Source organism: Jaculus jaculus, chromosome 12 (genome assembly GCF_020740685.1).
Source record: "Jaculus jaculus isolate mJacJac1 chromosome 12, mJacJac1.mat.Y.cur, whole genome shotgun sequence".
Lineage (NCBI taxonomy): Eukaryota > Metazoa > Chordata > Mammalia > Rodentia > Dipodidae > Jaculus > Jaculus jaculus.
The window spans coordinates 63,142,627-63,157,441 of NC_059113.1; the positions used below are offsets into that span (position 1 = coordinate 63,142,627).

Consider the following 14,815-nt stretch of genomic DNA (forward strand, 5'->3'; position numbering starts at 1 on the left):
CAGGCAAGAACCTTAACCACTAAGCCATCTCTCCAGCCCTGTTCTTACCACTCAGTAGATATCACATTTTCTTGCTTACTATTTTTTCATTGCTCTTTCTAATATTTTTAATTTATTTGACAGAAAAAGCGGGAGAGAGAATGGGCGTGCCAGAGCCTCCAGCCACTGCAAACGAACTCCAGATGTGTGTGCCCACTTGTGAATCTGGCTACTGTGGGTCCTGGGGAATTGAATCTGGATCCTTTGGCTTTGCAGAGAAATGCCTTAACCACTATGCCATCCCTCCAGCCCCACTTCTTTCTTTTGTGTTGCATATAAAAGCAATTTTTATATAAACTGTAATACCAAGAAAGAGAATATCTTAAAGAGGTAAGATTTTTATCATTATCTATAAAAGGACATAAAATAGAAATTTCACACATTCTATTTTCTGCAATGAATTCAGAGACTGAAGAAAATATTCCTCTCACACTCATGGGTTTCACTTATACACCAGTGCTGCAGTCAGGTTCACATTGCTGTTAGAAATCACCCAGCCAAGAGCTGCTTGTGGGAAAAAGGTTTATTTTGGCTTACAGGCTCAAGGGAAGCTCCACAATGGCAGGGGAAAATGATGGAATGAGCAGAGTGGACATCACCCCCTGGCCCACATAAGGTAGGCAACAGGAACAGAAGAGTGTGCCAAACACTAGCATGGGGAAAGTGGCTATAACAACCGAAAGTCTACCCCCTAAAATACACACCCTCCAGTAGGCATTAATTCCCAAATCTCTATCACCTAGGAACCTAGCATTCAGAACACATAAGTTTCTGGGAGACACCTGAATTAAACCACCAAACCCACATTCTTGGGCTATAATGCTGACAAATTTACCAATTTCAAAAATTTAAACATTTTTTTGTTTATTTTTATTTATTTACTTGAGAGTTACAGACAGACAGAGAAAGAGGCAGATAGAGAAAGACAAAGAATGGGCGCGCCAGGGCTTCCAGCCACTGCAAATGAACTCCAGACGTGTGCGCCCCCTTGTGCATCTGGCTAACGTGGGTCCTGGGGAATCGAGCCTCGAACTTGGGTCCTTAGGCTTCACAGGCAAGTGCTTAACCACTAAGCCATCTTTCCAGCCCACCAATTTCAAATTTTTATGAACAAATGATACACAGTTCAGAGACTACTCATTTTTCTTTCACATTGTCTTTGAAAATGAAGTTTCAAAGAAATGTGTACATCAAAATAAATGGCAATTAAACTATTGGTACAGGATCTTCATATTTTGCAAAGTGCTTAAACATCACTTTCTTTGAATCTCACAAATACCAGAAGAAGGTGTTAATTTCCCATCATGTAAGTATGGTCTCAGGAGTGCCCATGGGCCATTGCTAAGTAGTACAGGTATAACTCTAAGTCTACTTATTTATAAAACACTTCTAGTATATCCTGATATGATTTTATTTAAAGCAGTAAGTACAAAATGCTTGTAACAGAACTGAGCTTCTATGGAAGGAATAGCATGCTATTTACAACTAACTATAGCCTCTAGATTTTAAACTGCTCACTGAAGGCTGCAATGCTACCTCATGTTTTTTGATTACTGCTCCTTTTGTCAGCATGCCTATTCCTAAAAGATACTCTATCTCTTGAGTATTTTTGAGTGAGACACAATCAAAAGATACTTAAATTGGGGCTGGAGAGATGGCTCAGCACTTAAGGTGCTTGCCTGCAGAGCCAAAGACCTGTGTTTGATTCCCCAGTACATATGTAAAGCCAGATGCAAAGTGGCACATGCATCTGGAGTTTATTTGCAGTGGCTGAAGGTCCTGGTGCACCCATTTCCTCTCTTCTATATCTCTCTTCTTACAAATAAATATATAAAAATATTCTTTAAAAAGATATTTAAATTGATCAAAAGATTTGAGAAGACTGTCAAGGAAGATATAAGACTTGCTAGCAAGCACAGGAAAAGATACTCATTAATCACAAGGAAAATGCAAACTAAAATTTTAATGATAAACTACACACACACACAAATGGCTATAATAAAAATCAAATACTATATTAAGTGTTGCAGAGTTGAGTAGAACCAGAATTTACTGCTGATGGGAATAGTAAATGGCTCATCTACAGCTCTTAAAACATTAACTATCTTCAACCAGAGCTGATATGAAAGCCATTAATCCTATCTTATTGGGAGGGTCAAGCAGGAGGATGAGTTCAAGGCCAGCCTAGGTAACTTAATGTTTCAAAATTTATAAAAATAAAAAAGGGTTGAATGGGGCTGGAGAAATGACTTGTTACTGAAAACTAACAAACAAACAAACAAAAAACCTCCAGATGCATGTTTCACTTTGTGTGCCTTGCTTTATGTAGGTACTGGGGAACAGAAGCCCAAGGCCAGCAGCTTTGGAAGCAAGTGCCTTTAGCTGCTACATTTGTAAAATGCTTGCCATGTAAGCATGAGGACCTGAGTTCAGATCCCCAGCATTCACATAAAAAATAACTAGATGCAGGGTACACATCTCTAACCCCACTGCTGAGGAGGTGGAAACAAGAAGATTCCTAGACTTGCTAGCCAGCTAATCTAGCTATATTTGTGATATGCAGGTTCAATGAAAAAACCTTGACTCAAAAAATAAGGTGGATGGATCCAAGAAAGGTACTCAACTGATGAGCCAGGCAAGATGTGCTCCTTAGTGTAATAGTAGTGTGTCTGTTATGAGGGTAACCAATTGCTCTCTGATTGCATTTGAAGCACACTCTATGGGAAGAAATTTATGCTTGATATTGAAAACCTAGTCAAAAGCCTATGGCTGGGAAAGCCAAAAGCCCTTAAGGAAAAAGCCACTATTGCTTTTTGGCTAAATAGATATATTGTGCCCACCAAACTGCCCTTTAAATATTTATGTTTATGCTCATAGATTAGTGCTCACCTTTGGTCAGAGAAGCTTCTTTTTGTTGCAGATGGCAGTGACTACTAGGGAGCTTCAATACTCACCAAAGTGTTAACTAAAACTATGTGACTGTTGAATACTTAGTGCTAAATAAGACACCTCTATCACACTTTCCAAGGCTCAGGGAACATTACAGAAGAGGTGGTAAAAAGAATGTAAGTGCCAGAGGATGGGGAGAAGTACTTTGGAATGCTGTCTTCAAGATATGATATCATTTCATTCATGACCTAAGAGAGACTTGTTACCTGTACAAGACTTACACAATACTGGTCCTATCAACTTTCCATCATGTATGGTGAATGTCAAAAAATAAAAATAAAACCAGGCATGGTGGCACATGTCTTTAATTCCAGCACTTGGGAGGCAGAAGTAGGAGGATTGCCATGAGTTTGAGGCCATCCTGAGACTACATAGTGAATTCCAGGTCAGCCTGAGCTAGAGTGAGACCCTACCTCGAAAAACAAAGAAAAAATAAAAATTAAAAAACCATCAAAATAGAAGAAGGACTAGTTGGAAAGAAGTAGCTCAGTGGAAGGGATACAAAAGAGAGACAAACAGGGCTGGAGAGATGTCCTAGTGGTTAAGCGCTTGCCTGTGAAGCCTAAGGACCCCGGTTCGAGGCTCGATTCCCCAGGACCCACGTTAGCCAGATGCACAAGGGGGTGCATGCATCTGGAGTTCGTTTGCAGTGACTGGAGGCCCTGGTGCGCCCATTCTCTCTTTCTCTCTCTCTCTTTCTCTCTCTCCCACTTTCAAATAAATCAATAAAAATAAACCAAATTTTTTTTTTAATTTTTATTAACATTTTCCATGGTTACAAAATATATCCCATGGTAATTCCCTCCCAAAAATTTTTTTTTAAAAAGAGAGACAAACAAAAGAAGGTAATGGGAGTGTATTATGTACAAGAATGAAAACTGTCAGTAAAAAGGTTTAAGAAGATATAAGCATGGCAAGGAGCTTATGGATAGAATTTTAGTTGTTCAGGAAAAAGCATCTAACAATTGACAAATTGGAATTTGAGAAAATGAAAAGCTTTTTCATAGCAGAGGAAATATTAAATGACGAAACAGCCTACAGAATGGGAGAGAAATCTTTCCTAGCTATGCATTTGACAAAGGATTAATATCTAATGTACAAAGCACTCAAAAATTAAATAATAAAAATTGGTGGGGCTGATGAGATTGCTCAGTGGTTAAAGGGTTTTCTTGCAAAGTCTGATGGCCTGGGTTAAATTCCCTAGTACCCATGTAAAGTCAGAGGCACAAAGTGGTGTGAACTTCTAGAGTTCATTTGCAGGAGAACATGGTCCATTCTCTCTCTCTCTCTCTCTCTCTCTCTCTCTCTCTCTCTCTCTCTCTCAAATAAATAAATATTTTAAAAAGAAATCAAACCAATCCATAAATAGGTTCTAACAAAACACAGTTACCAAAAGATAAAATACAAATAGACAAAACATATAAAAAATGTTCAACCTTGCTAGCTGTTGTAGTCAGGTTCACACTACTGGCAGAAAAGCACTGAACCAAGAGCAGCTTGTGGGGGAAAAAACAAAAAAAAAGGTTTATTTTGGCTTACAGACTTGAGGGGAAGCTCCATAATGGCAAGGGAAAATGATGGCACGAGTAGAGGGTGAACATCACTCCTCAGTAACGTAAGGTGGACAATACCAACAGGAGAGTGTGCCAAACACTGGCAAGGGAAAACTGCCTATGATTCCCATAAGCCTGCTTCCAAAAATACACTGCTTTTAGCCCAGTCCAGGCAAAGCTCTTTCTCACCATCATAAGCAAAACCTCACAGTCCATAGTTCTTACTTCATTCAGGTCTTTCAACTCTGACCAGAATAGTCCATTAAGCTCACTTATAGCATTGCAAGGCATCTCTTAGGCCCAGATTTCAGATCCTTCCACATTCCTCTCAAAAATCAGCTTCAAAAGGCCAAAAGCCACAAAGGTTTCTAGGAGCAATGTCACCACTCTTGGTACTAACTTTATTGTTGCAGTCAGATTCACATTATTGGCTGAAAACACCCAATCAACAGCAGCTTGAAGAAGAAAAGGTTTATTTCGGCTTATAGACTTGAGGGAAAGCTCCATGATGGTAGGGGAAAATGATGGCATGAGCAGAGGGTGGATATCACCTCCTCGCCAATGTAAGGTGGACAACAGCACACTAGCCATCAGAGAAATGTGAATGAAAAGTACACTGGAATTCTCTCTCACCCCAGTGGGAATAATATTTAATAAGAAAACACACAACACTTCCTGGCAAGGATGTGGACAAAAGGGAACCCTTAGATTCTCACTGTTGGTGAGAATGCAAATTAATCTATCCACTACAGGAACCAATATGAAGTCTCATTAAAAACTGTATCTACTGAGCCAAGCATGGTGGCACATGCCTTTAATCCCAGCACTCTGGAGGCAGAAGACGGATGATCAACATGAATTTGAGGCCACTCTGAGACTACACAGTGAATCCCAGGTCAGCCTGAGCTACAGTGAGACCTACCTTGGAAAACAAAACCAAAAACAAAAAATTGCATCTATGAAAAATAGTATCTACCACATGAACCAGGTATATCACTTCTGAGCATTTACCTGAAGACTCCAAATCAACATAGCAGAGATGCACATCAATGCTTACTGAAGTATTAGTTACAAAAGCTACGTTATAGAACCAGCTTAGGAGTTCAACAACAGCTGAATGGATGAAGAAAGTGATATATATATATATGTCACACACACATAATTTTTTTAGCCATAAAGATGAAATTATGTTATTTCCAAGAAAATAAATAAAATTGAAGATAATCATATGCAGATTAACTCAGTAACACAACTACTACATGCTTTCTCTCACTTCTGGTCTTGCAATTTTATAGATACATAAAATCGTGTGTGTGTGTGTGTGTGTGTGTGTGTGTGTGTACACATACATACATACACACACACACACATATATATATACATATATATATACACATACATACATATATATATATGTGTGTGTGTATGTATGTATGTATGTATATATATATATATATATATATATATATATGTATATATGAGACATGAAAAAAGCAAAACTCTCCAGAAATGTCCCTGGTCCTCTGCAGTAATCTCCTGACCCCTGTGCAGCAAGGATGGAGGCTTCAGACATCTCTAGCTTCTCTGCTTCTCTGCTGTCATCTCCCAATGTGGAACAGTGGGGGAAAAAATAAATAAATCTCTCCAATGGAACAAAGAGGACTGATGGGAGACAGAGGGATAACAAATGGGAGGAAAGAATGTGGGAGAATATGCTCAAAGGACATTGTATGTGAGGTGAATGTAACAACCCCTATACTATGAGAAACTGCCCTTAAAGTACACTGTATACTTGTATGAAAATGTCCTTATATAACCTAGTAATATACGCAATGAATATATAACAATGAACTTTTTTAAAGAATTAAAAGAAAATATGGATAAGCTGGTATGGTGATGCACACCTTTAATCCCAGCACTCAGGAGGCAGAGGTAGGAGGATCATTGTGAGTTCAAGGCCACCCTGAGACTACAGAGTGAATTCCAGGTCAGCCTGGGCTAGAGTGAGACCCCACCTTGAAACAAAAGATGGATAGGGCAATAGAAAAGTAAATTAATCTAACAAGTTTAGCAAGCAGATACAGGGATACACATGCAATTCAAGCACTTTGTATCACCTGTCAGAAAAGTGAAAACATCATTTCTTAAATTTTAGTTATTAAATCCTTGCTTTAAGAGGAGGTAAGAAAAATATTATAGTATTGTTCTCAACAGCAGATAGGTAATTAATAGTAGCCTTTATGAAAAACATCTCTTTGAATAAGTGACACATTTAAGGTGAAAACAGTTATTCAGAATATAGTGTATCAAAAGCTAGTACATTAGTGCTGGCAGAAAAATAATATATTTTACAATTCAAATAGATTCTTTTCAAAATTCTTCCATATTCCCTAGAAAGAAATTTCTTCTAAATTTCCAGAGCAATGGCACAACCATCATAACATTTAAATAAACTCTAGAAAGTGAACACAGGTTGATCAGCCCTATTCCAAAAATCTAAAATTCATTGAATTTGAAGCATTATATATTTTTAGATTAGCAATGCTTAACTAGAAAAGTCTATACAAATATTATAACATCCAAAAAACTCAAGAAAAAGAAACACCATTAATCCCAAGCAGTCTAGATAAGGGTGCTCACCATTAATGGAAAAGAACATAATAAACAGGACCAACTGTTAACATGTATCACAGGATAATGTGTGCTATATAGGCTTGAGATTACTTTCTAAAATAGTTATGTTTAGAATAAATTACAACTAGAATACATTTTAAAATGCAGAAACAACTTGTCCCTGAAAACAGATGGCAGTGTATAACAAAGGATTTTGAGAATAATAAATAAACAAATTATACAAATAGTAGGACTTATCTTAATTATGAGGATTCTTAAAATGAATTTTATCATATATGAAATAATAACTTAAGGTAGATGCAGCTCTAAGATAATGAAGATAAAAAACCTGATTCCATATATAGATGCTGGTTTAAAGAAAATTCATCTTGAATACATTAAATAGATATGATCTCAGTTACTCTGCATTTTTTTGTTATTTTTTTCAAACAAGAAAGAAGAAAAAGCAAGCAAGGAACAGTATACAGAAGTACATTTTCCTTTAATAACAGTTACAGGTAGTCTCAAAGGAAAAGGGTGTAACCATTTTTATTTTTTAATTTTTATAAAAATATCTTCCAAATAAGGAACGAAGACAGAGGGGCAGAAGGGGTAGAGAAGAGTTAACAAAACTAAGGACGTATGAAAAAAATCATATGGCAACCTACTACTTTGTAAGCTAATTAAAAAGATACTTAAAAATAGAGTAGTGTGGTGTGGTGGCAAGTGCCTTTATACCTTTAATCCCACGCTGTGGTGGGCTGAGGTGGGAGGATCACCATAAGTTTGAGCCTGGAGCTACAGAGTGAGTTCCAATCCAACCTGGGCTAGAGTGAGACTCTGCCTTGGGGAAAGAAAGAATTCTGGAATAAAAAAGGAGTATCTTACATGAGTGGATAACAATGCTCCTAAAAGTCATAGGTTACTAATCGAAAATCTATGTGCCAGGGGCAATGTAACTCCCTATGAGTCTAAAGAAGGCTACAGAAAGCCCTAAAATAATATAGGTTATTGCCACTGCTGTAGGTTTCCCAACAAAATTAGATATAAGTCTCTGTTGCTGAAAAATGATATACTCCAGTTGCAGGGTGCAAAGAAATCAAGCAGGAACTGAGAAGAAAGCTTCTTCTCTCATGACTAACTTTCATAGCACCACAAATACTATGCAGGCTACTGAGGTAAAAAATTCATTAACAGCTGGGCCTGGTGGCACATCCCAGTACTTGGGAGGCAGAGGTAGGAGAATCACCATGAGTTCGAGGCCACCCTGAGACTACAGAGTGAATCCCAGGTCAGCCTGGGCTACAGCAAGACCCTACCTCAATAAATAAATAAATAAATAAATAAATAAATAAATAAATAAATAAATAAATAAATAAATGCATCAACAATCTTATGCAGTTGTGTACCAGGTATGCTCCCCAACTGATCTACCTGGAAAGATGTGACCACTGGTATAATAATGATATCATTGTTATGGGGATGGCCAACTGCTTCCTTATCGGATTTGAGGCCCATTCCACAGGAGGGAATTCATGCCTGGTACTATAAACCTAGTCAAAAGACTAGGTAGGTCACAGGCCCTGATGAGTGGGGGGAACCTACTACTGATGTTATGCTAAGTTAAGAGGTTGCCAAACTACCTCCTAAATATTTGTTTATACCTATAGATTAGTGCTGGTCTGAGGGTCTCAGCCTCAGGCACAAAAGTTTCTTTTTGCAGTAGTTAGAGGTAAATATAGATGCACAGCTGACAAAGGTGCTGAGAATAAATGATGGGACATCTATACCAGCCCCTTTAAATCTCAGGGAACATCATAAAAGTGGGGGCAGAAAGAATGTAAGAGCTGAAGGATGAGGAGGGGTGCTGTGGAATGCTGTCTTTTAGAGTCATGAGCTCCAGAACCTGTCATTTTATCCATAAGATTGAGCCTGTTAACATTCCATCATCCTTAGAGGCAGATCCCAGAGGAGATAGTGGCAGTTAATAGCAATTGGGAGGAAGCTGGGCATGGTGGCGTACACCTTTAATCTGAGAATTTGGGAGGCAGAGATGTAGGAGGATTGCTGTGTGTTCAAGGCCAGCCTCAGACTACGTAGTGAATTCTGGGTCAGTCTGGGCTAGAGCAAGACCCTACCTTGAAAAACCAATTAGTTGCTGTAAGAAGAGGAAGCCACTAGGAAATTACTCATACTCCAGTAAATAGCTCACCTATGCTCATGCAAGCAACCTTACTTTAAACTTGGATCTCAAAGGAAAGAGACATGAAGGTAAGAATGGGATTAGTTGGGAAGAAGGGGTTTAGCGGGAGTGGAAATGGGATAAGAGAGGGTAATGGTGAATATGATCAAAACATATATACATGTATGAAATTAAATAAGATAATATAAACTTAAAATATTAATTTTTAGAAGTATTAAACTATCCCCCCAAAACAAAATTTAAAAACATTAAACAATCCCCAAAGTAAACAGAGTCAAAATAAGTTTGAATCACTGCAAAAGTACACATCTACACTTTTAAATACAGAATAGTCTACATATGGAGCCGGGTGTAATGGCATACACCTTTAAACCCAGCATTTGTGAGGCAGAGGTAGGTGGATCACTGTGAGTTCAAGGCCACCCTGTGACTGCATAGTGAGTTCCAGGTCAGCCTGGTCTAGTGAGACCCTACTTTGAAAAAAAAAAAAAAAAAGTCTACATATGGGCCATTTAAATTTTAGTCTGAAGCTGGGTGTGGTGGCACATGCCTTTAATCTCAGGACTCAGGAAACAGAGGTAAAAGGATCCCCATGAGTTCGAGGACACTCTGAAACTACATAGAAAATTCCAAGTCAGCCTGGACTAGAGTGATACCCTAACTTGAAAAACTAAAATAAATAAATGAATTACATAAATTTTAATCTAAGAACTAGTGACAAAGATTAATAAGGAAAAATTTCAATTTTTTAATTCTTTTCTTTTAATATTATTTTATAAGAGAGAGAGAGAATGGGCACACCAGGGTATCAGCTGCTGCAAATCAACTCCAGATACATGTGCTATCTCGTGCACCTGGCTTATTTGAGTCCTGGGGAATCATACCTAGGTCCTTTGGCTTTACAGGCTGTGCCTTAACCTCTACTCCAGTTCTCCACCCCATCAACTATTTTTTTTAACAATAACATTTTGTGTTTGCATGCATTGCTAAAGACTAAATTATTAATATAGTTAAGAGAACTATTTAGATGCAGTTTTCTTAGGAGCTAAATTTCATTTTCCTAACTTGACAAGTAAGTCCCTAAAACAACAACAAAAAATGTTTCTAGAAACCATATGTATGAAATAGTCTAAAGAGAAATCAAGTAACATCTAACCATACAAAAATTAATTATGAGGGTTGGAGAGATGGTTTAGTGGTTAAGGCATTTGTCTGTGAAGCCTACGGACCCAGGTTCAATTCCCTAGTATCCACAAAAAGCCAGAGATGCACAAGGTGGTTAATGTGTCTGAAGTTTTTTGCAGTGACTAGAGGCCTTGGTGCCCCATTCTCTCTCTCTCTCTCTTTGTCTCTTTCTCATCACTCTCTAATTAATTAATTAGTTTAATTAATTATGAGTTGGAGAGATGCTTAGCAGTTAAGGCACTTGCCTGTGATGCCTAGGGATTCATGTTTGATGCTCCAGTATCCACATAAAGCCAGATCCACAAGATGGTGCATGCATCTAGAGTTCGTCTGCAGTGACTAGAAGCCCTGGCATGCCCATTTTCTCTTTACCAACCCCCCCATCTCTAAAATAAATATATCAATAAAAATAAAAAACTTTTATGGTTTTGCTCTCTCTCAATAATAAAATAAATAAATACATAACATTTGGGGGCTAGAGAGATGGTTTAGTGGTTAAGGTGCTTACCCGTGAAGCCTAAGGAACCAGGTTCAATTCTCCAGTACCCACATAAGTCAGATGCACAAGGTGGTGCATGCATCTGGAGTTTGTTTGCAGTGGCTAGAGGCCCTGGTACACCCATTCTCTCTATCTGCCTCTTTTCTTGCTCTCTCTCCCAAATAAAGAAATATTTTAAAAAGTAACCATGGGCTGGAGAGATTGCTTAGTGGTTAAGGCACTTGCCTATGAAACCTAAGGACCCAGGTTCAATTCCCCAGTAGTCACATAAGCTAGATGCACAAGGTGGCACACACATCTGGAGTTCATTTGCAGCGGCTAGAGGCCCGGGCACACCCATTCTCTTTCTTTCTCTCTGCCTATCCCTACTATCTCTTACACCCTCTCTCAAATAAATAAGTAAATAAATAAATAAATAAATAAATAAAATTTTAAAAATAAAAAAATCATGAAATTACTTAGAAGAAAGCATTATATAAGAATAGTGAAACTCAAAATCCTATCTTAAAGGCAGACCAAAAGATTGAACTTTCAATAGGTCCTTAGAGGGAACACCTGAATCAAAGGGTCCTGGATAGGGTATGATGAAGACTAACCTTAATCATCTTTTGTTCTCTTTCTCTCTTTTCTCTCTTTCTATTTTATATTGCCTATCGTTTTCTTCCTCCTCTTCCCTTGGTGCTGGCTTGTACCTCCTAGTACCAGGATGTGGTTAACATCCACAATGAGCTGTTGATCAGACAGACCTACAAGTTTTCCTGAAAGAAGACAGATTTCTGTCAGAGAACTTGATTACCCAACAAAGGTTAACGATAAGACCCTACTGCTGAAGACTCCTGTCAGTACGGAACATGGAGAGACCTGGTGGGAATCTGGAAGACAGCCAGTCCCCAAGCAGTTAGCTCATCTAGTGCCAGAAGGTGCTATATGAGCTACTGGGGGAAAATGGCCAATATCTGTCCAAGCAACTCGTGGTCTAAGATACTCAGTAACAAACAACCTGATGTGATATTCACACAAGTGCAATAGTGGCACATAGCCATGGTGGGTAACCAACTGCTCTTGGATTGTCTAACAGATCTGCTCAGTGGAACAGGGAAACAAGTCAGAATCATATCCAAAAAACAAGTTCACTCTCCAATATCAAGCTTGGGTTACAAGAGGGCCTACACCTATTAAATTCTCTCTAAACTAAGAATGGTATCTCATTTATCTGGTGCTGACTTCACTCTCGGTTGGAAAATCTGCTTCTCTTTTTCAGATGAACACAGAACCTGAGGAGAGAATAAGACCATTGTGCCTCACCAGTGCTCCAGCTGAAACCATAGAGAATTGAGGAAATGAGCAAGAATGCTGCTTTCTTGGTGAACCTGGTATCAGCACAAGGGTGAAAGAGATAGACGCAGAGGACACTCAACTCCTACCAAACCAGAGATCCAGAAACACAGAGGCTCCCAAGACCTCATCACTGAAGTAGTCCTAAAATGAACCCAACGTGGCTCAAGGAAATTCATGGAAGAGGGGGTGGAAATATTTTTAGAGCTACAAGTTGGGACATTACACATAGAGACATTGCCTCTTCCCCATAACTGATGGCTACCTCCACAATGCAAACCCACTATGCCCATGGACATAGCTGACATCACCAATAAGGACAGTCCCTGTCGAGGACAGGGATGAGGGTAAGAGTATTATGATCTGTGAACCCCTCTATCTTAAGGTCATGATTTGCAAACTGAACCATTACACATTTTATGGGAAACCAGCTCACATTTAATTGCGATATTTTAAAATTGTGCAAGTTTTTGACATCAGACCTCCCACCTTCTAGTTAGTCTTTTAAAATGACAGGGAAACATCATCAATCACAGGTTAATAAATACTCCATCTGGAGTATTTGCACCATCTCAAAGCTAGATGCCTGAATCCAGCAAAAGAGAGAAAAGCAGCGTTGAAGAAGGGCAAGTAGTGTCCTGGCACAGAGGAAAGCCCAGAGCATAGAGCGAAAACAAGAGAGTGAGCCACACCTTGTTAGTTGAATTTTCCAGTGTTGTGCTTGGAATGGTGGAGTATTCTGGTTCAGTCTCCTCTTGTTTTACCGAGTGTTTATTCCTGTGCTTCAGTCAGTAACAGCCCGGATCATTGGTGACCCATCGCTCCATGGAGATGTCTGGTCGTGGCTGGAATTATTTCTCACCTCCATTTTCAGTGCTCTTTGGGTGCTCCCCCTGTTTGTGCTTAGCAAAGTTGTGAATGCCATTTGGTTTCAGGAATAGCTGACCTGGCATTTGAGATATCAGGGAGGAAGCCTCATCCATTCCCTAGTGTCAGCAAAATAATTGCTGACATGCTCTTCAACCTTCTGCTACAGGCTCTTTTCCTTATCCAAGGGATGTTCGTGAGTCTCTTCACCATCTGTCTTGTTGGCCAGCTGGTTAGTCTGCTGCATATGTCACTTTTTTACTCACTGTACTGCTTTGAGTATCATTGGTTCAATAAAGGAATTGAAATGCACCAGCGATTGTCAAGAAAGGAATTGGCCTTATTACTTTGGATTTGGCTTGCCCTTGGCATTCCTCACAGCAATGCAGTCCTCCTACATCATCAGTGGCTGCCTCTTCTCTATCCTGTTTCCTTTATTCATCATCAGCGCCAATGAAGCAGAGACTCCTGGGAAAACATACCTTTTCCAGCTGTGCCTCTTCTCCCTGGTGGTCTTCTTAAGCAACAGACTATTCCACAAGACAGTCTACCTGAAGTCAGCCCTAAGCAGCTCAACCTCCACAGAGAAGCTCCCCTCACCACATCCATCTCCTGCCAAACTGAAGGCTGCTGCAGGCCGCTGAGTCTCCTGCTGTCCAAAGGAGATCATGGGATTGGATGGAGGATGTGGCAACTGTTTTTCCTGTTCTCCTTCCCTACCAGGGAAGGTGGGACCCACTGCCAAGGGCCTCTGCATACCCCCTTCTCTTTGAGGAACTGGAATCTTTGTCTCTGGTGCACATAAGGCAGGATCGTCCTGACACCAGTATGTGGACTTTTACCACCACCACATGTCTGAAAGGACCACAGGTTTTCCAGCTGTTTTCTACACTTACCAGCCCCTGTGCCTGGATGGATTTGAATACTTGGTTTTTCTCCCTGTGCCATTACCCTTCCACCTCTCTTTGCTGCCTTCCAGCACCCTCGGATGAATGGGTTTTGTAATCCTAACTGTTGTATTTTGTGAATTTGTTGTTATTGTTTTTCTGTGAAGCACATACATTGGATGTGGGAGGTGAAGGAGTATCTCAGTTACTCCTGCTGACTCCCTTACTAGCCATCACTGTCTTGTTTCTTGTAACTCAGGTTAGGTTTTGGTCTCTTGCTCTATTGCAAAAAGAAAAAAAAAAAAAGAGAGAGAGAGATAGAGAGCGAGCCTGAAGAGATGGGACAGGACAGACCTCACAGCCAAATTGGCTGACTGCTGAGGAATAATTTTCTTTCTTCCCCTTGAAGGGGAAAAAGCTATTTTTCACTGGTACATTTAAAATTCCCCAGCTAGAGGAGATACCAATTCTGGACAAGTGCCACTGGAATACAGAATGCCTGGAGAATCTGAACTTTTCAACTCTGGAAGATGAAAATTTACTGTTGGCCACTGCTGGGTCTGATTGGTATTTCAAAGGAATATTGGGTACTGCAAATAGGAACTAAAGGGGGGTAAACTTATTATAAACCCATTAACCTGTGATTGATGATGTTTCCCTGTCATTTTAAAAGACTAACTAGAAG

At 39.4% G+C, this 14,815-nt stretch overlaps 1 protein-coding gene and 1 pseudogene across 6 annotated transcripts in view; one reads left to right on the top strand and one right to left on the bottom strand.

Moving 5' to 3' along the window:
• The window catches only part of Gkap1 (G kinase anchoring protein 1), a 114,501-nt gene that overhangs the window by 53,684 nt on the left and 46,002 nt on the right, over positions 1-14,815 (bottom strand). The window lies entirely within an intron of this gene.
• LOC105944946 lies at positions 12,886-13,887 on the top strand (annotated as a pseudogene).